The sequence below is a fragment of the Salmo salar genome, chromosome ssa02, assembly GCF_905237065.1.
Source record: "Salmo salar chromosome ssa02, Ssal_v3.1, whole genome shotgun sequence".
NCBI classification, from domain to species: Eukaryota; Metazoa; Chordata; class Actinopteri; order Salmoniformes; family Salmonidae; genus Salmo; species Salmo salar.
The window spans coordinates 59074-80541 of NC_059443.1; positions in this window are offsets into that span (position 1 = coordinate 59074).

Sequence of the window (21468 nt, forward strand, 5' to 3'; positions counted from 1 at the left end):
TCCAACAGACTGTATTATATTGACCTCCAACAGACTGTATTATATTGACCTCCAACAGACTGTATTATATTGACCTCCAACAGACTGTATTATATTGACCTCCAGACTGTATTATATTGACCTCCAACAGAATGTATTATATTGACCTCCAACAGACTGTATTATATTGACCTCCAACAGACTGTATTATACTGACCAACAGACTGTATTATATTGACCTCCAACAGACTGTATTATATTGACCTCCAACAGACTGTATTATATTGACCTCCAACAGACTGTATTATATTGACCTCCAACAGACTGTATTATATTGACCTCCAACAGACTGTATTATATTGACCTCCAACAGACTGTATTATATTGACCTCCAACAGACTGTATTATATTGACCTCCAACAGACTGTATTATATTGACCTCCAACAGACTGTATTATATTGACCTCCATCAGACAGTATTATATTGACCTCCAACAGACTGTATTATATTGACCTCCAACAGACTGTATTATATTGACCTCTAACAGACTGTATTATATTGACCTCCAACAGACTGTATTATATTGACCTCCAACAGACTGTATTATATTGACCTCCATCAGACTGTATTATATTGACCTACAACAGACTGTATTATATTGACCTCTAACAGACTGTATTATATTGACCTCCAACAGACTGTATTATATTGACCTCCAACAGACTGTATTATATTGACCTCCAACAGACTGTATTATATTGACCTCCATCAGACTGTATTATATTGACCTCCAACAGACTGTATTATATTGACTTCCAACAGACTGTATTATATTGACCTACAGACTGTATTATATTGACCTCCAACAGACTGTATTATATTGACCTCCAACAGACTGTATTATATTGACCTCCAACAGACTGTATTATATTGACCTCCAACAGACTGTATTATATTGACCTCCATCAGACTGTATTATATTGACCTCCAACAGACTGTATTATATTGACCTCCAACAGACTGTATTATATTGACCTCCAACAGACTGTATTATATTGACCTCCAACAGACTGTATTATATTGACCTCCAACAGACTGTATTATATTGACCTCCAACAGACTGTATTATATTGACCACCAACAGACTGTATTATATTGACCAACAGACTGTATTATATTGACTTCCAACAGACTGTATTATATTGACCTCCAACAGACTGTATTATATTGACCTCCAACAGACTGTATTATATTGACCTCCAACAGACTGTATTATATTGACCTCCAACAGACTGTATTATATTGACTTCCAACAGACTGTATTATATTGACTTCCAATAGACTTGAGAAAACAGCGGCGATATTACAGATTTCCGAATGATGCAACTAACTACAATTTCCCAATCAACAAAAAACAGCGTTACATATTATTAATCAAAACACCGCAATTAAAGAAGATTTGCGAAGCTGCGTGCTAGTTTGAGAGAGCGGAAAAAGTTGACATCTCCTCTGAGGGACACATTGATGAAAACATTAAAAAAAGATGATTACAGAAGCGAGTCCTCATTAAAAAAATCACAACATCAAACAAGAACAATGGATGTCAAATTAGGATTTAAAATCTTTATTTAAAAACGTTCAGATGTGGACACTTATCAACAATCTGACTGTTTAAAAATCACTGCAATCTAACCAGAACATCTTATCTCTTAAAAAAAAAAACCAGTCAGATAGCTGCTGGTTAAGGGGGCCGAGTTACGATTTAAATCCTCTTGTCTTTGGCAGCATCTACAGATCCACTGGCAACCTCTCTGTCCCGACGTAGAGATGACAAACATCCTAAATGACAACCCCTATCCCCTACGTAGTACACTGCTTTCTTTACCGGCCCAAAAGTAGTGCACTATATAGGGAGTAGGACCCTGGTCTAAAGTAGTGTACTATATAAAGCCCAGTGTTACCATAGGGCCCTGGTCTATAGTATTGTACTATATAAAGCCCAGTGTTACCATAGGGCCCTGGTCTATAGTAGTGTACTATATAAAGCCCAGTGTTACCATAGGGCCCTGGTCTATAGTAGTGTACTATATAAAGCCCAGTGTTACCATAGGGCCCTGGTCTATAGTAGTGTACTATATAAAGTGTTACCATAGGGCCCTGGTCTATAGTAGTGTACTATATAAAGCCCAGTGTTACCATAGGGCCCTGGTCTATAGTAGTGTACTATATAAAGTGTTACCATAGGGCCCTGGTCTATAGTAGTGTCCTATATAAAGCCCAGTGTTACCATAGGGCCCTGGTCTATAGTAGTGTCCTATATAAAGCCCAGTGTTACCATAGGGCCCTGGTCTATAGTAGTGTACTATATAAAGTGTTACCATAGGGCCCTGGTCTATAGTAGTGTACTATATAAAGCCCAGTGTTACCATAGGGCCCTGGTCTATAGTAGTGTACTATATAAAGCCCAGTGTTACCATAGGGCCCTGGTCTATAGTAGTGTACTATATAAAGTGTTACCATAGGGCCCTGGTCTATAGTAGTGTACTATATAAAGCTGTTACCATAGGGCCCTGGTCTATAGTAGTGTACTTTATAAAGTGTTACCATAGGGCCCTGGTCTATAGTAGTGTACTATATAAAGCTGTTACCATAGGGCCCTGGTCTATAGTAGTGTACTATATAAAGCCCAGTGTTACCATAGGGCCCTGGTCTGTAGTAGTGTACTATATAAAGTGTTACCATAGGGCCCTGGTCTATAGTAGTGTACAATATAAAGCCCAGTGTTACCATAGGGCCCTGGTCTATAGTAGTGTACTATATAAAGTGTTACCATAGGGCCCTGGTCTATAGTAGTGTACTATATAAAGCCCAGTGTTACCATAGGGCCCTGGTCTATAGTAGTGTACTATATAAAGTGTTACCATAGGGCCCTGGTCTATAGTAGTGTACTATATAAAGTGTTACCATAGGACCCTGGTCTATAGTAGTGTACTATATAAAGCCCAGTGTTACCATAGGGCCCTGGTCTATAGTAGTGTACTATATAAAGTGTTACCATAGGGCCCTGGTCTATAGTAGTGTACTATATAAAGCCCAGTGTTACCATAAGTCCCAGGTCTATAGTAGTGTACTATATAAAGTGTTACCATAGGGCCCTGGTCTATAGTAGTGTACTATATAAAGCCCAGTGTTACCATAGGGCCCTGGTCTATTGTAGTGTACTATATAAAGTGTTACCATAGGGCCCTGGTCTATAGTAGTGTACTATATAAAGCCCAGTGTTACCATAGGGCCCTGGTCTATAGTAGTGTACTATATAAAGCCCAGTGTTACCATAGGGCCCTGGTCTATAGTAGTGTACTATATAAAGTGTTACCATAGGGCCCTGGTCTATAGTAGTGTACTATATAAAGCCCAGTGTTACCATAGGGCCCTGGTCTATAGTAGTGTTCTATATAAAGTGTTACCATAGGGCCCTGGTCTATAGTAGTGTACTATATAAAGTGTTACCATAGGGCCCTGGTCTATAGTAGTGTACTATATAAAGTGTTACCATAGGGCCCTGGTCTATAGTAGTGTACTATATAAAGTGTTACCATAGGGCCCTGGTCTATAGTAGTGTACTATATAAAGCCCAGTGTTACCATAGGGCCCTGGTCTATAGTAGTGTTCTATATAAAGTGTTACCATAGGGCCCTGGTCTATAGTAGTGTACTATATAAAGTGTTACCATAGGGCCCTGGTCTATAGTAGTGTACTATATAAAGCCCAGTGTTACCATAGGGCCCTGGTCTATAGTAGTGTACTATATAAAGTGTTACCATAGGGCCCTGGTCTATAGTAGTGTACTATATAAAGTGTTACCATAGGGCCCTGGTCTATAGTAGTGTACTATATAAAGCCCAGTGTTACCATAGGGCCCTGGTCTATAGTAGTGTACTATATAAAGCCCAGTGTTACCATAGGGCCCTGGTCTATAGTAGTGTACTATATAAAGTGTTACCATAGGGCCCTGGTCTATAGTAGTGTACTATATAAAGTGTTACCATAGGGCCCTGGTCTATAGTAGTGTACTATATAAAGCCCAGTGTTACCATAGGGCCCTGGTCTATAGTAGTGTACTATATAAAGTGTTACCATAGGGCCCTGGTCTATAGTAGTGTACTATATAAAGCCCAGTGTTACCATAGGGCCCTGGTCTATAGTAGTGTACTATATAACGCCCAGTGTTACCATAGGGCCCTGGTCTATAGTAGTGTACTATATAAAGTGTTACCATAGGGCCCTGGTCTATAGTAGTGTACTATATAAAGCCCAGTGTTACCATAGGGCCCTGGTCTATAGTAGTGTACTATATAAAGTGTTACCATAGGGCCCTGGTCTATAGTAGTGTACTATATAAAGTGTTACCATAGGGCCCTGGTCTATAGTAGTGTACTATATAAAGTGTTACCATAGGGCCCTGGTCTATAGTAGTGTACTATATAAAGCCCAGTGTTACCATAGGGCCCTGGTCTATAGTAGTGTACTATATAAAGTGTTACCATAGGGCCCTGGTCTATAGTAGTGTACTATATAAAGTGTTACCATAGGGCCCTGGTCTATAGTAGTGTACTATATAAAGCCCAGTGTTACCATAGGGCCCTGGTCTATAGTAGTGTACTATATAAAGTGTTACCATAGGGCCCTGGTCTATAGTAGTGTACTATATAAAGCCCAGTGTTACCATAGGGCCCTGGTCTATAGTAGTGTACTATATAAAGTGTTACCATAGGGCCCTGGTCTATAGTAGTGTACTATATAAAGCCCAGTGTTACCATAGGGCCCTGGTCTATAGTAGTGTACTATATAAAGCCCAGTGTTACCATGGGGCCCTGGTCTATAGTAGTGTACTATATAAAGCCCAGTGTTACCATAGGGCCCTGGTCTATAGTAGTGTACTATATAAAGCCCAGTGTTACCATAGGGCCCTGGTCTATAGTAGTGTACTATATAAAGCCCAGTGTTACCATAGGGCCCTGGTCTATAGTAGTGTACTATATAAAGTGTTACCATAGGGCCCTGGTCTATAGTAGTGTACTATATAAAGCCCAGTGTTACCATAGGGCCCTGCTCTATAGTAGTGTACTATATAAAGTGTTACCATAGGGCCCTGGTCTATAGTAGTGTACTATATAAAGTGTTACCATAGGGCCCTGGTCTATAGTAGTGTACTATATAAAGCCCAGTGTTACCATGGGGCCCTGGTCTATGGTAGTGTACTATATAAAGCCCAGTGTTACCATAGGGCCCTGGTCTATAGTAGTGTACTATATAAAGTGTTACCATAGGGCCCTGGTCTATAGTAGTGTACTATATAAAGTGTTACCATAGGGCCCTGCTCTATAGTAGTGTACTATATAAAGTGTTACCATAGGGCCCTGGTCTATAGTAGTGTACTATATAAAGTGTTACCATAGGGCCCTGGTCTATAGTAGTGTACTATATAAAGCCCAGTGTTACCATAGGGCCCTGGTCTATAGTAGTGTACTATATAAAGTGTTACCATAGGGCCCTGGTCTATAGTAGTGTACTATATAACGCCCAGTGTTACCATAGGGCCCTGGTCTATAGTAGTGTACTATATAAAGTGTTACCATAGGGCCCTGGTCTATAGTAGTGTACTATATAACGCCAGTGTTACCATAGGGCCCTGGTCTATAGTAGTGTACTATATAAAGTGTTACCATAGGGCCCTGGTCTATAGTAGTGTACTATATAAAGCCCAGTGTTACCATAAGGCCCAGGTCTATAGTAGTGTACTATATAAAGTGTTACCATAGGGCCCTGGTCTATAGTAGTGTACTATATAAAGCCCAGTGTTACCATAGGGCCCTGGTCTATTGTAGTGTACTATATAAAGTGTTACCATAGGGTCCTGGTCTATAGTAGTGTACTATATAAATCCCAGTGTTACCATAGTGCCCTGGTCTATAGTAGTGTACTATATAACGCCCAGTGTTACCATAGGGCCCTGGTCTATAGTAGTGTACTATATAAAGTGTTACCATAGGGCCCTGGTCTATAGTAGTGTAAAATATAAAGCCCAGTGTTACCATAGGGCCCTGGTCTATAGTAGTGTACTATATAAAGTGTTACCATAGGGCCCTGGTCTATAGTAGTGTACTATATAAAGTGTTACCATAGGGCCCTGGTCTATAGTAGTGTACTATATAAAGTGTTACCATAGGGCCCTGGTCTATAGTAGTGTACTATATAAAGCCCAGTGTTACCATAGGGCCCTGGTCTATAGTAGTGTACTATATAAAGTGTTACCACAGGGCCCTGGTCTATAGTAGTGTACTATATAAAGTGTTACCATAGGGCCCTGGTCTATAGTAGTGTACTATATAAAGTGTTACCATAGGGCCCTGGTCTATAGTAGTGTACTATATAAAGTGTTACCATAGGGCCCTGGTCTATAGTAGTGTACTATATAAAGCCCAGTGTTACCATAAGGCCCAGGTCTATAGTAGTGTACTATATAAAGTGTTACCATAGGGCCCTGGTCTATAGTAGTGTACTATATAAAGCCCAGTGTTACCATAGGGCCCTGGTCTATTGTAGTGTACTATATAAAGTGTTACCATAGGGTCCTGGTCTATAGTAGTGTACTATATAAAGCCCAGTGTTACCATAGTGCCCTGGTCTATAGTAGTGTACTATATAAAGCCCAGTGTTACCATAGGGCCCTGGTCTATAGTAGTGTACTATATAAAGTGTTACCATAGGGCCCTGGTCTATAGTAGTGTACTATATAAAGCCCAGTGTTACCATAGGGCCCTGGTCTATAGTAGTGTTCTATATAAAGTGTTACCATAGGGCCCTGGTCTATAGTAGTGTACTATATAAAGTGTTACCATAGGGCCCTGGTCTATAGTAGTGTACTATATAAAGTGTTACCATAGGGCCCTGGTCTATAGTAGTGTACTATATAAAGTGTTACCATAGGGCCCTGGTCTATAGTAGTGTACTATATAAAGCCCAGTGTTACCATAGGGCCCTGGTCTATAGTAGTGTTCTATATAAAGTGTTACCATAGGGCCCTGGTCTATAGTAGTGTACTATATAAAGTGTTACCATAGGGCCCTGGTCTATAGTAGTGTACTATATAAAGCCCAGTGTTACCATAGGGCCCTGGTCTATAGTAGTGTACTATATAAAGTGTTACCATAGGGCCCTGGTCTATAGTAGTGTACTATATAAAGTGTTACCATAGGGCCCTGGTCTATAGTAGTGTACTATATAAAGCCCAGTGTTACCATAGGGCCCTGGTCTATAGTAGTGTACTATATAAAGCCCAGTGTTACCATAGGGCCCTGGTCTATAGTAGTGTACTATATAAAGTGTTACCATAGGGCCCTGGTCTATAGTAGTGTACTATATAAAGTGTTACCATAGGGCCCTGGTCTATAGTAGTGTACTATATAAAGCCCAGTGTTACCATAGGGCCCTGGTCTATAGTAGTGTACTATATAAAGTGTTACCATAGGGCCCTGGTCTATAGTAGTGTACTATATAAAGCCCAGTGTTACCATAGGGCCCTGGTCTATAGTAGTGTACTATATAACGCCCAGTGTTACCATAGGGCCCTGGTCTATAGTAGTGTACTATATAAAGTGTTACCATAGGGCCCTGGTCTATAGTAGTGTACTATATAAAGCCCAGTGTTACCATAGGGCCCTGGTCTATAGTAGTGTACTATATAAAGTGTTACCATAGGGCCCTGGTCTATAGTAGTGTACTATATAAAGTGTTACCATAGGGCCCTGGTCTATAGTAGTGTACTATATAAAGTGTTACCATAGGGCCCTGGTCTATAGTAGTGTACTATATAAAGCCCAGTGTTACCATAGGGCCCTGGTCTATAGTAGTGTACTATATAAAGTGTTACCATAGGGCCCTGGTCTATAGTAGTGTACTATATAAAGTGTTACCATAGGGCCCTGGTCTATAGTAGTGTACTATATAAAGCCCAGTGTTACCATAGGGCCCTGGTCTATAGTAGTGTACTATATAAAGTGTTACCATAGGGCCCTGGTCTATAGTAGTGTACTATATAAAGCCCAGTGTTACCATAGGGCCCTGGTCTATAGTAGTGTACTATATAAAGTGTTACCATAGGGCCCTGGTCTATAGTAGTGTACTATATAAAGCCCAGTGTTACCATAGGGCCCTGGTCTATAGTAGTGTACTATATAAAGCCCAGTGTTACCATGGGGCCCTGGTCTATAGTAGTGTACTATATAAAGCCCAGTGTTACCATAGGGCCCTGGTCTATAGTAGTGTACTATATAAAGCCCAGTGTTACCATAGGGCCCTGGTCTATAGTAGTGTACTATATAAAGCCCAGTGTTACCATAGGGCCCTGGTCTATAGTAGTGTACTATATAAAGTGTTACCATAGGGCCCTGGTCTATAGTAGTGTACTATATAAAGCCCAGTGTTACCATAGGGCCCTGCTCTATAGTAGTGTACTATATAAAGTGTTACCATAGGGCCCTGGTCTATAGTAGTGTACTATATAAAGTGTTACCATAGGGCCCTGGTCTATAGTAGTGTACTATATAAAGCCCAGTGTTACCATGGGGCCCTGGTCTATGGTAGTGTACTATATAAAGCCCAGTGTTACCATAGGGCCCTGGTCTATAGTAGTGTACTATATAAAGTGTTACCATAGGGCCCTGGTCTATAGTAGTGTACTATATAAAGTGTTACCATAGGGCCCTGCTCTATAGTAGTGTACTATATAAAGTGTTACCATAGGGCCCTGGTCTATAGTAGTGTACTATATAAAGTGTTACCATAGGGCCCTGGTCTATAGTAGTGTACTATATAAAGCCCAGTGTTACCATAGGGCCCTGGTCTATAGTAGTGTACTATATAAAGTGTTACCATAGGGCCCTGGTCTATAGTAGTGTACTATATAACGCCCAGTGTTACCATAGGGCCCTGGTGTATAGTAGTGTACTATATAAAGTGTTACCATAGGGCCCTGGTCTATAGTAGTGTACTATATAAAGTGTTACCATAGGGCCCTGGTCTATAGTAGTGTACTATATAAAGTGTTACCATAGGGCCCTGGTCTATAGTAGTGTACTATATAAAGCCCAGTGTTACCATAAGTCCCAGGTCTATAGTAGTGTACTATATAAAGTGTTACCATAGGGCCCTGGTCTATAGTAGTGTACTATATAAAGCCCAGTGTTACCATAGGGCCCTGGTCTATTGTAGTGTACTATATAAAGTGTTACCATAGGGTCCTGGTCTATAGTAGTGTACTATATAAAGCCCAGTGTTACCATAGTGCCCTGGTCTATAGTAGTGTACTATATAACGCCCAGTGTTACCATAGGGCCCTGGTCTATAGTAGTGTACTATATAAAGTGTTACCATAGGGCCCTGGTCTATAGTAGTGTAAAATATAAAGCCCAGTGTTACCATAGGGCCCTGGTCTATAGTAGTGTACTATATAAAGTGTTACCATAGGGCCCTGGTCTATAGTAGTGTACTATATAAAGTGTTACCATAGGGCCCTGGTCTATAGTAGTGTACTATATAAAGTGTTACCATAGGGCCCTGGTCTATAGTAGTGTACTATATAAAGCCCAGTGTTACCATAGGGCCCTGGTCTATAGTAGTGTACTATATAAAGTGTTACCACAGGGCCCTGGTCTATAGTAGTGTACTATATAAAGTGTTACCATAGGGCCCTGGTCTATAGTAGTGTACTATATAAAGTGTTACCATAGGGCCCTGGTCTATAGTAGTGTACTATATAAAGTGTTACCATAGGGCCCTGGTCTATAGTAGTGTACTATATAAAGTGTTACCATAGGGCCCTGGTCTATAGTAGTGTACTATATAAAGCCCAGTGTTACCATAGGGCCCTGGTCTATAGTAGTGTACTATATAACGCCCAGTGTTACCATAGGGCCCTGGTCTATAGTAGTGTACTATATAAAGTGTTACCATAGGGCCCTGGTCTATAGTAGTGTACTATATAAAGCCCAGTGTTACCATAGGGCCCTGGTCTATAGTAGTGTACTATATAAAGTGTTACCATAGGGCCCTGGTCTATATTAGTGTACTATATAAAGTGTTACCATAGGGCCCTGGTCTATAGTAGTGTACTATATAAAGTGTTACCATAGGACCCTGGTCTATAGTAGTGTACTATATAAAGCCCAGTGTTACCATAGGGCCCTGGTCTATAGTAGTGTACTATATAAAGCCCAGTGTTACCATAGGGCCCTGGTCTATAGTAGTGTACTATATAAAGTGTTACCATAGGGCCCTGGTCTATAGTAGTGTACTATATAAAGTGTTACCATAGTGCCCTGGTCTATAGTACTGTACTATATAAAGCCCAGTGTTACCATAGGGCCCAGGTCTATAGTAGTGTACTATATAAAGTCTTACCATAGGGCCCTGGTCTATAGTAGTGTACTATATAAAGCCCAGTGTTACCATAGGGCCCTGGTCTATAGTAGTGTACTATATAAAGTGTTACCATAGGGCCCTGGTCTATAGTAGTGTACTATATAAAGTGTTACCATAGGGCCCTGGTCTATAGTAGTGTACTATATAAAGCCCAGTGTTACCATAGGGCACTGGTCTATAGTAGTGTACTATATAAAGTGTTACCATAGGGCCCTGGTCTATAGTAGTGTACTATATAAAGCCCAGTGTTACCATAGGGCCCTGGTCTATAGTAGTGTACTATATAAAGCTGTTACCATAGGGCCCTGGTCTATAGTAGTGTACTATATAAAGTGTTACCATAGGGCCCTGGTCTATAGTAGTGTACTATATAAAGCCCAGTGTTACCATAGGGCCCTGGTCTATAGTAGTGTACTATATAAAGTGTTACCATAGGGCCCTTGTCTATAGTAGTGTACTATATAAAGCCCAGTGTTACCATAGGGCCCTGGTCTATAGTAGTGTACTATATAAAGCCCAGTGTTACCATAGGGCCCTGGTCTATAGTAGTGTACTATATAACGCCCAGTGTTACCATAGGGCCCTGGTCTATAGTAGTGTACTATATAAAGTGTTACCATAGGGCCCTGGTCTATAGTAGTGTACTATATAAAGTGTTACCATAGGGCCCTGGTCTATAGTAGTGTACTATATAAAGTGTTACCATAGGGCCCTGGTCTATAGTAGTGTACTATATAAAGCCCAGTGTTACCATAGGGCCATGGTCTATAGTAGTGTACTATATAAGGTGTTACCACAGGGCCCTGGTCTATAGTAGTGTACTATATAAAGCCCAGTGTTACCATAGGGCCCTGGTCTATAGTAGTGTACTATATAACGCCCAGTGTTACCATAGGGCCCTGGTCTATAGTAGTGTACTATATAAAGTGTTACCATAGGGCCCTGGTCTATAGTAGTGTACTATATAAAGCCCAGTGTTACCATAGGGCCCTGGTCTATAGTAGTGTACTATATAAAGTGTTACCATAGGGCCCTGGTCTATAGTAGTGTACTATATAAAGTGTTACCATAGGGCCCTGGTCTATAGTAGTGTACTATATAAAGCCCAGTGTTACCATAGGGCCCTGGTCTATAGTAGTGTACTATATAAAGTGTTACCATAGGGCCCTGGTCTATAGTAGTGTACTATATAAAGTGTTACCATAGGGCCCTGGTCTATAGTAGTGTACTATATAAAGTGTTACCATAGGACCCTGGTCTATAGTAGTGTACTATATAAAGCCCAGTGTTACCATAGGGCCCTGGTCTATAGTAGTGTACTATATAAAGCCCAGTGTTACCATAGGGCCCTGGTCTATAGTAGTGTACTTTATAAAGTGTTACCATAGGGCCCTGGTCTATAGTAGTGTACTATATAAAGTGTTACCATAGGGCCCTGGTCTATAGTAGTGTACTATATAAAGCCCAGTGTTACCATAGGGCCCTGGTCTATAGTAGTGTACTATATAAAGTGTTACCATAGGGCCCTGGTCTATAGTAGTGTACTATATAAAGCCCAGTGTTACCATAGGGCCCTGGTCTATAGTAGTGTACTATATAAAGTGTTACCATAGGGCCCTGGTCTATAGTAGTGTACTATATAACGCCCAGTGTTACCATAGGGCCCTGGTCTATAGTAGTGTACTATATAAAGTGTTACCATAGGGCCCTGGTCTATAGTAGTGTACTATATAAAGTGTTACCATAGGGCCCTGGTCTATAGTAGTGTACTATATAAAGCCCAGTGTTACCATAGGGCCCTGGTCTATAGTAGTGTACTATATAAAGTGTTACCATAGGGCCCTGGTCTATAGTAGTGTACTATATAAAGCCCAGTGTTACCATAGGGCCCTGGTCTATAGTAGTGTACTATATAACGCCCAGTGTTACCATAGGGCCCTGGTCTATAGTAGTGTACTATATAAAGTGTTACCATAGGGCCCTGGTCTATAGTAGTGTACTATATAAAGCCCAGTGTTACCATAGGGCCCTGGTCTATAGTAGTGTACTATATAACGCCCAGTGTTACCATAGGGCCCTGGTCTATAGTAGTGTACTATATAAAGTGTTACCATAGGGCCCTGGTCTATAGTAGTGTACTATATAAAGCCCAGTGTTACCATAGGGCCCTGGTCTATAGTAGTGTACTATATAAAGTGTTACCATAGGGCCCTGGTCTATAGTAGTGTACTATATAAAGTGTTACCATAGGGCCCTGGTCTATAGTAGTGTACTATATAAAGCCCAGTGTTACCATAGGGCCCTGGTCTATAGTAGTGTACTTTATAAAGCCCAGTGTTACCATAGGGCCCTGGTCTATAGTAGTGTACTATATAAAGCCCGTGTTACCATAGGGCCCTGGTCTATAGTAGTGTACTTTATAAAGCCCAGTGTTACCATAGGGCCCTGGTCTATAGTAGTGTACTATATAAAGTGTTACCATAGGGCCCTGGTCTATAGTAGTGTACTATATAAAGCCCAGTGTTACCATAGGGCCCTGGTCTATAGTAGTGTACTATATAAAGTGTTACCATAGGGCCCTGGTCTATAGTAGTGTACTATATAACGCCCAGTGCTACCATAGGGCCCTGGTCTATAGTAGTGTACTATATAAAGTGTTACCATAGGGCCCTGGTCTATAGTAGTGTACTATATAAAGTGTTACCATAGGGCCCTGGTCTATAGTAGTGTACTATATAAAGTGTTACCATAGGGCCCTGGTCTATAGTAGTGTACTATATAAAGCCCAGTGTTACCATAGGGCCCTGGTCTATAGTAGTGTACTATATAACGCCCAGTGTTACCATAGGGCCCTGGTCTATAGTAGTGTACTATATAAAGTGTTACCATAGGGCCCTGGTCTATAGTAGTGTACTATATAAAGCCCAGTGTTACCATAGGGCCCTGGTCTATAGTAGTGTACTATATAACGCCCAGTGTTACCATAGGGCCCTGGTCTATAGTAGTGTACTATATAAAGTGTTACCATAGGGCCCTGGTCTATAGTAGTGTACTATATAAAGCCCAGTGTTACCATAGGGCCCTGGTCTATAGTAGTGTACTATATAAAGTGTTACCATAGGGCCCTGGTCTATAGTAGTGTACTATATAAAGTGTTACCATAGGGCCCTGGTCTATAGTAGTGTACTATATAAAGCCCAGTGTTACCATAGGGCCCTTGTCTATAGTACTGTACTATATAAACTGTTACCATAGGGCCCTGGTCTATAGTAGTGTACTATATAAAGTGTTACCATAGGGCCCTTGTCTGTAGTAGTGTACTATATAACGCCCAGTGTTACCATAGGGCCCTGGTCTATAGTAGTGTACTATATAAAGTGTTACCATAGGGCCCTGGTCTATAGTAGTGTACTATATAAAGTGTTACCATAGGGCCCTGGTCTATAGTAGTGTACTATATAAAGTGTTACCATAGGGCCCTGGTCTATAGTAGTGTACTATATAAAGCCCAGTGTTACCATAGGGCCCTGGTCTATAGTAGTGTACTATATAAAGTGTTACCATAGGGCCCTGGTCTATAGTAGTGTACTATATAAAGTGTTACCATAGGGCCCTGGTCTATAGTAGTGTACTATATAAAGCCCAGTGTTACCATAGGGCCCTGGTCTATAGTAGTGTACTATATAAAGTGTTACCATAGGGCCCTGGTCTATAGTAGTGTACTATATAAAGTGTTACCATAGGGCCCTGGTCTATAGTAGTGTACTATATAAAGCCCAGTGTTACCATAGGGCCCTGGTCTATAGTAGTGTACTATATAAAGTGTTACCATAGGGCCCTGGTCTATAGTAGTGTACTATATAAAGTGTTACCATAGGGCCCTGGTCTATAGTAGTGTACTATATAAAGTGTTACCATAGGACCCTGGTCTATAGTAGTGTACTATATAACGCCCAGTGTTACCATAGGGCCCTGGTCTATAGTAGTGTACTATATAAAGTGTTACCATAGGGCCCTGGTCTATAGTAGTGTACTATATAAAGCCCAGTGTTACCATAGGGCCCTGGTCTATAGTAGTGTACTATATAAAGTGTTACCATAGGGCCCTGGTCTATAGTAGTGTACTATATAAAGTGTTACCATAGGGCCCTGGTCTATAGTAGTGTACTATATAAAGCCCAGTGTTACCATAGGGCCCTGGTCTATAGTAGTGTACTATATAAAGCCCAGTGTTACCATAGGGCCCTGGTCTATAGTAGTGTACTATATAAAGTGTTACCATAGGGCCCTGGTCTATAGTAGTGTACTATATAAAGTGTTACCATAGGGCCCTGGTCTATAGTAGTGTACTATATAAAGCCCAGTGTTACCATAGGGCCCTGGTCTATAGTAGTGTACTATATAAAGCCCAGTGTTACCATAGGGCCCTGGTCTATAGTAGTGTACTATATAAAGTGTTACCATAGGGCCCTGGTCTATAGTAGTGTACTATATAAAGCCCAGTGTTACCATAGGGCCCTGGTCTATAGTAGTGTACTATATAAAGCCCAGTGTTACCATAGGGCCCTGGTCTATAGTAGTGTACTATATAAAGTGTTACCATATGGCCCTGGTCTATAGTAGTGTACTATATAAAGTGTTACCATAGGGCCCTGGTCTATAGTAGTGTACTATATAAAGTGTTACCATAGGGCCCTGGTCTATAGTAGTGTACTATATAAAGCCCAGTGTTACCATAGGGCCCTGGTCTATAGTAGTGTACTATATAAAGCCCAGTGTTACCATAGGGCCCTGGTCTATAGTAGTGTACTATATAAAGTGTTACCATAGGGCCCTGGTCTATAGTAGTGTACTATATAAAGTGTTACCATAGGGCCCTGGTCTATAGTAGTGTACTATATAAAGTGTTACCATAGGGCCCTGGTCTATAGTAGTGTACTATATAAAGCCCAGTGTTACCATAGGGCCCTGGTCTATAGTAGTGTACTATATAAAGTGTTACCATAGGGCCCTGGTCTATAGTAGTGTACTATATAAAGCCCAGTGTTACCATAGGGCCCTGGTCTATAGTAGTGTACTATATAAAGTGTTACCATAGGGCCCTGGTCTATAGTAGTGTACTATATAAAGTGTTACCATAGGGCCCTGGTCTATAGTAGTGTACTATATAAAGTGTTACCATAGGGCCCTGGTCTATAGTAGTGTACTATATAAAGCCTGTTACCATAGGGCCCTGGTCTATAGTAGTGTACTATATAAAGCCCAGTGTTACCATAGGGCCCTGGTCTATAGTAGTGTACTATATAAAGTGTTACCATAGGGCCCTGGTCTATAGTAGTGTACTATATAAAGTGTTACCATAGTGCCCTGGTCTATAGTACTGTACTATATAAAGCCCAGTGTTACCATAGGGCCCAGGTCTATAGTAGTGTACTATATAAAGTCTTACCATAGGGCCCTGGTCTATAGTAGTGTACTATATAAAGCCCAGTGTTACCATAGGGCCCTGGTCTATAGTAGTGTACTATATAAAGTGTTACCATAGGGCCCTGGTCTATAGTAGTGTACTATATAAAGTGTTACCATAGGGCCCTGGTCTATAGTAGTGTACTATATAAAGCCCAGTGTTACCATAGGGCACTGGTCTATAGTAGTGTACTATATAAAGTGTTACCATTTGGCCCTGGTCTATAGTAGTGTACTATATAAAGCCCAGTGTTACCATAGGGCCCTGGTCTATAGTAGTGTACTATATAAAGTGTTACCATAGGGCCCTGGTCTATAGTAGTGTACTATATAAAGTGTTACCATAGGGCCCTGGTCTATAGTAGTGTACTATATAAAGCCCAGTGTTACCATAGGGCCCTGGTCTATAGTAGTGTACTATATAAAGTGTTACCATAGGGCCCTGGTCTATAGTAGTGTACTATATAAAGCCCAGTGTTACCATAGGGCCCTGGTCTATAGTAGTGTACTATATAAAGCCCAGTGTTACCATAGGGCCCTGGTCTATAGTAGTGTACTATATAACGCCCAGTGTTACCATAGGGCCCTGGTCTATAGTAGTGTACTATATAAAGTGTTACCATAGGGCCCTGGTCTATAGTAGTGTACTATATAAAGCCCAGTGTTACCATAGGGCCCTGGTCTATAGTAGTGTACTATATAAAGTGTTACCATAGGGCCCTGGTCTATAGTAGTGTACTATATAAAGTGTTACCATAGGGCCCTGGTCTATAGTAGTGTACTATATAAAGTGTTACCATAGGGCCCTGGTCTATAGTAGTGTACTATATAAAGCCCAGTGTTACCATAGGGCCATGGTCTATAGTAGTGTACTATATAAGGTGTTACCACAGGGCCCTGGTCTATAGTAGTGTACTATATAAACTGTTACCATAGGGCCCTGGTCTATAGTAGTGTATTATATAAAGTGTTACCATAGGGCCCTGGTCTATAGTAGTGTACTATATAAAGTGTTACCATAGGGCCCTGGTCTATAGTAGTGTACTATATAAAGTGTTACCATAGGGCCCTGGTCTATAGTAGTGTACTATATAAAGCCCAGTGTTAGCATAGGGCCCTGGTCTATAGTAGTGTACTATATAAAGTGTTACCATAGGGCCCTGGTCTATAGTAGTGTACTATATAAAGCCCAGTGTTACCATAGGGCCCTGGTCTATAGTAGTGTACTATATAACGCCCAGTGTTACCATAGGGCCCTGGTCTATAGTAGTGTACTATATAAAGTGTTACCATAGGGCCCTGGTCTATAGTAGTGTACTATATAAAGCCCAGTGTTACCATAGGGCCCTGGTCTATAGTAGTGTACTATATAAAGTGTTACCATAGGGCCCTGGTCTATAGTAGTGTACTATATAAAGTGTTACCATAGGGCCCTGGTCTATAGTAGTGTACTATATAAAGCCCAGTGTTACCATAGGGCCCTGGTCTATAGTAGTGTACTATATAAAGTGTTACCATAGGGCCCTGGTCTATAGTAGTGTACTATATAAAGTGTTACCATAGGGCCCTGGTCTATAGTAGTGTACTATATAAAGTGTTACCATAGGACCCTGGTCTATAGTAGTGTACTATATAAAGCCCAGTGTTACCATAGGGCCCTGGTCTATAGTAGTGTACTATATAAAGCCCAGTGTTACCATAGGGCCCTGGTCTATAGTAGTGTACTTTATAAAGTGTTACCATAGGGCCCTGGTCTATAGTAGTGTAGTATATAAAGTGTTACCATAGGGCCCTGGTCTATAGTAGTGTACTATATAAAGCCCAGTGTTACCATAGGGCACTGGTCTATAGTAGTGTACTATATAAAGTGTTACCATAGGGCCCTGGTCTATAGTAGTGTACTATATAAAGCCCAGTGTTACCATAGGGCCCTGGTCTATAGTAGTGTACTATATAAAGTGTTACCATAGGGCCCTGGTCTATAGTAGTGTACTATATAACGCCCAGTGTTACCATAGGGCCCTGGTCTATAGTAGTGTACTATATAAAGTGTTACCATAGGGCCCTGGTCTATAGTAGTGTACTATATAAAGTGTTACCATAGGGCCCTGGTCTATAGTAGTGTACTATATAAAGCCCAGTGTTACCATAGGGCCCTGGTCTATAGTAGTGTACTATATAAAGTGTTACCATAGGGCCCTGGTCTATAGTAGTGTACTATATAAAGCCCAGTGTTACCATAGGGCCCTGGTCTATAGTAGTGTACTATATAACGCCCAGTGTTACCATAGGGCCCTGGTCTATAGTAGTGTACTATATAAAGTGTTACCATAGGGCCCTGGTCTATAGTAGTGTACTATATAAAGCCCAGTGTTACCATAGGGCCCTGGTCTATAGTAGTGTACTATATAACGCCCAGTGTTACCATAGGGCCCTGGTCTATAGTAGTGTACTATATAAAGTGTTACCATAGGGCCCTGGTCTATAGTAGTGTACTATATAAAGCCCAGTGTTACCATAGGGCCCTGGTCTATAGTAGTGTACTATATAAAGTGTTACCATAGGGCCCTGGTCTATAGTAGTGTACTATATAAAGTGTTACCATAGGGCCCTGGTCTATAGTAGTGTACTATATAAAGTGTTACCATAGGACCCTGGTCTATAGTAGTGTACTATATAAAGCCCAGTGTTACCATAGGGCCCTGGTCTATAGTAGTGTACTATATAAAGCCCAGTGTTACCATAGGGCCCTGGTCTATAGTAGTGTACTTTATAAAGTGTTACCATAGGGCCCTGGTCTATAGTAGTGTAGTATATAAAGTGTTACCATAGGGCCCTGGTCTATAGTAGTGTACTATATAAAGCCCAGTGTTACCATAGGGCACTGGTCTATAGTAGTGTACTATATAAAGTGTTACCATAGGGCCCTGGTCTATAGTAGTGTACTATATAAAGCCCAGTGTTACCATAGGGCCCTGGTCTATAGTAGTGTACTATATAAAGTGTTACCATAGGGCCCTGGTCTATAGTAGTGTACTATATAACGCCCAGTGTTACCATAGGGCCCTGGTCTATAGTAGTGTACTATATAAAGTGTTACCATAGGGCCCTGGTCTATAGTAGTGTACTATATAAAGTGTTACCATAGGGCCCTGGTCTATAGTAGTGTACTATATAAAGTGTTACCATAGGGCCCTGGTCTATAGTAGTGTACTATATAAAGCCCAGTGTTACCATAGGGCCCTGGTCTATAGTAGTGTACTATATAAAGCCCAGTGTTACCATAGGGCCCTGGTCTATAGTAGTGTACTATATAAAGTGTTACCATAGGGCCCTGGTCTATAGTAGTGTACTATATAAAGTGTTACCATAGGGCCCTGGTCTATAGTAGTGTACTATATAAAGCCCAGTGTTACCATAGGGCCCTGGTCTATAGTACTGTACTATATAAACTGTTACCATAGGGCCCTGGTCTATAGTAGTGTACTATATAAAGTGTTACCATAGGGCCCTGGTCTATAGTAGTGTACTATATAAAGTGTTACCATAGGGCCCTGGTCTATAGTAGTGTACTATATAAAGTGTTACCATAGGGCCCTGGTCTATAGTAGTGTACTATATAAAGCCCAGTGTTACCATAGGGCCCTGGTCTATAGTAGTGTACTATATAAAGTGTTACCATAGGGCCCTGGTCTATAGTAGTGTACTATATAAAGTGTTACCATAGGGCCCTGGTCTATAGTAGTGTACTATATAAAGCCCAGTGTTACCATAGGGCCCTGGTCTATAGTAGTGTACTATATAAAGTGTTACCATAGGGCCCTGGTCTATAGTAGTGTACTATATAAAGTGTTACCATAGGGCCCTGGTCTATAGTAGTGTACTATATAAAGTGTTACCATAGGACCCTGGTCTATAGTAGTGTACTATATAACGCCCAGTGTTACCATAGGGCCCTGGTCTATAGTAGTGTACTATATAAAGTGTTACCATAGGGCCCTGGTCTATAGTAGTGTACTATATAAAGCCCAGTGTTACCATAGGGCCCTGGTCTATAGTAGTGTACTATATAAAGTGTTACCATAGGGCCCTGGTCTATAGTAGTGTACTATATAAAGTGTTACCATAGGGCCCTGGTCTATAGTAGTGTACTATATAAAGCCCAGTGTTACCATAGGGCCCTGGTCTATAGTAGTGTACTATATAAAGCCCAGTGTTACCATAGGGCCCTGGTCTATAGTAGTGTACTATATAAAGTGTTACCATAGGGCCCTGGTCTATAGTAGTGTACTATATAAAGTGTTACCATAGGGCCCTGGTCTATAGTAGTGTACTATATAAAGCCCAGTGTTACCATAGGGCCCTGGTCTATAGTAGTGTACTATATAAAGCCCAGTGTTACCATAGGGCCCTGGTCTATAGTAGTGTACTATATAAAGTGTTACCATAGGGCCCTGGTCTATAGTAGTGTACTATATAAAGCCCAGTGTTACCATAGGGCCCTGGTCTATAGTAGTGTACTATATAAAGTGTTACCATAGGGCCCTGGTCTATAGTAGTGTACTATATAAAGTGTTACCATATGACCCTGGTCTATAGTAGTGTACTATATAAAGTGTTACCATAGGGCCCTGGTCTATAGTAGTGTACTATATAAAGTGTTACCATATGACCCTGGTCTATAGTAGTGTACTATATAAAGTGTTACCATAGGGCCCTGGGCTATAGTAGTGTACTATATAAAGCCCAGTGTTACCATAGGGCCCTGGTCTATAGTAGTGTACTATATAAAGTGTTACCATAGGGCCCTGGTCTATAGTAGTGTACTATATAAAGTGTTACCATATGACCCTGGTCTATAGTAGTGTACTATATAAAGTGTTACCATAGGACCCTGGTCTATAGTAGTGTACTATATAAAGTGTTACCATAGGGCCCTGGTCTATAGTAGTGTACTATATAAAGCCCAGTGTTACCATAGGACCCTGGTCTATAGTAGTGTACTATATAAAGTGTTACCATAGGACCCTGGTCTACAGTAGTGTACTATATAAAGTGTTACCATAGGGCCCTGGTCTATAGTAGTGTACTATATAAAGTGTTACCATAGGACCCTGGTCTATAGTAGTGTACTATATAAAGCCCAGTGTTACCATAGGGCCCTGGTCTATAGTAGTGTACTATATAAAGTGTTACCATAGGGCCCTGGTCTATAGTAGTGTACTATATAAAGTGTTACCATAGGGCCCTGGTCTATAGTAGTGTACTATATAAAGTGTTACCATAGGGCCCTGGTCTATAGTAGTGTACTATATAAAGTGTTACCATAGGACCCTGGTCTATAGTAGTCTACTATAGAGAATAGGGGGCCTTTTTGGACGGCGACCAAGGCCTTTCAGAACCTCCTTCCGCTCCTTCTTGACTCTCGTCGGGGTCTGTTATGTTAGTCACACAATGCGCCTGGTTCTCACCTCGTTCCCCAGCTCCATGGAGGGATCTGATATTGTTGGTACTGCCGCTGCACAGTGACTAGGCAGTGA